Source organism: Pygoscelis adeliae, unplaced genomic scaffold (assembly GCF_000699105.1).
Source record: "Pygoscelis adeliae isolate BGI_AS28 unplaced genomic scaffold, ASM69910v1 Scaffold445, whole genome shotgun sequence".
NCBI lineage: Eukaryota > Metazoa > Chordata > Aves > Sphenisciformes > Spheniscidae > Pygoscelis > Pygoscelis adeliae.
In genome coordinates, this window is record NW_008824894.1 from 1,731,997 (window position 1) to 1,733,341 (window position 1,345).

The window sequence follows — 1,345 nt, forward strand, 5'->3', positions numbered from 1 at the left end:
GGCAAGGAGCCGCTCAGCGAAGCCACGGGGTCCGTCGAGGGGTGCAGGTCCAACAAGCCCCATGCAGAGGGGACCCTCCTCCGCCATCCCGCTCTGCCCCCAGCGGGGCATGGGGGTCCTGCCTTTGCCTGCTGCACTCCCAGTGGCTGGAGCCACCGCAGCCGCCTTGCCACTGCACAGCTACGACCTTTGGATGTTTGCACATTCCTGCCTGTTAATGTGTCTCATAACCAAAAGCTGCTGGGATGGAGCATTACTCCCTCCAGCACCTGCAGGTCTGCTCTCCCCGTTCCCTGGCTGGGAATCGGCACCGTCCCCATGCCAGGTGGGAGCACACGCTTCCCAGGGGAGCAAAAACAAATCCCCAGCTCACACTCAGCCAGCAATGTCTCTGCTAGGAGCGATGGGCATCCCACCCCTCGACACCAGTGAGCCCAAAATGCTCACTGAGCTCCCAGGGCAGACAGCAGTCGCCTCTCCCATCTGGGCACAGGGAAAAGGAGCACCGTTTTGGAGCAGAGCCGCGCTTCCCTCGGCTGCCAGGCTGGCACGCTGCCCGCCAGTGCGACGCCAAGCCAAATTCTTTGCGATTTCTAGGTCAACACCCGCCGCTCGTAATGCCCCCGAGCCCTCCCACCACCCACACTGGCCCCCAGCCCAGCGGCCCCCACACAGGGGGTGGGAGGGCTCGGGGGAGCATCCCAGGGGATCTGCACTCAACATCCCCACGCCGCCCAGCCTGGCCGGCCCCACCCATAACTCCCAGATATTCGGGGGTTATGCCCACCTTGCCCTGAATTGGGCTGTTCCCCGAATGCACCTGCTAGCCTTCGGGCTGCCTTTGCTGCTCGGCTCTGCCTGCAGCAGCACCCATGGGTGAACTGGATCCGCCAGGTGCAGAGCCCACAGCCTGCCCCTGCTTGCACCTTTTTGGGGGAGTTTAAGGCCCGTCCTCTGGAGTCAGACACCAAAGGAGGGTGTTTGCTTTGGATTTCTAAAGCGAGTTTCTTACCATCCTGATGGCAGTAAAAAAAAAAAAAAAAAAAAATTCCTGGGACCCCAACAAAAAACCTGATATAACTTCTTAATGAGAATGAAAACAAATAATTTGAAAGATCTTTCCACAAGGTAAAAAAACCCTCTTTTTTTCAGCCTCTGAGAAATAAGTCCATATTATGCTGAACTTACTGGGGGGTTGGGAGGGAGGGAAATCTACAAAGAGTGTATCTCCAACACTGTAAAGATGATGTCACTACAGAATTTCTGGGTTAGCACAAAGGCAAGAAAATATTACTTATCAGACAATTCTAATTGGGTGGCTGTATTATTTTAATTTTTTTTTTTT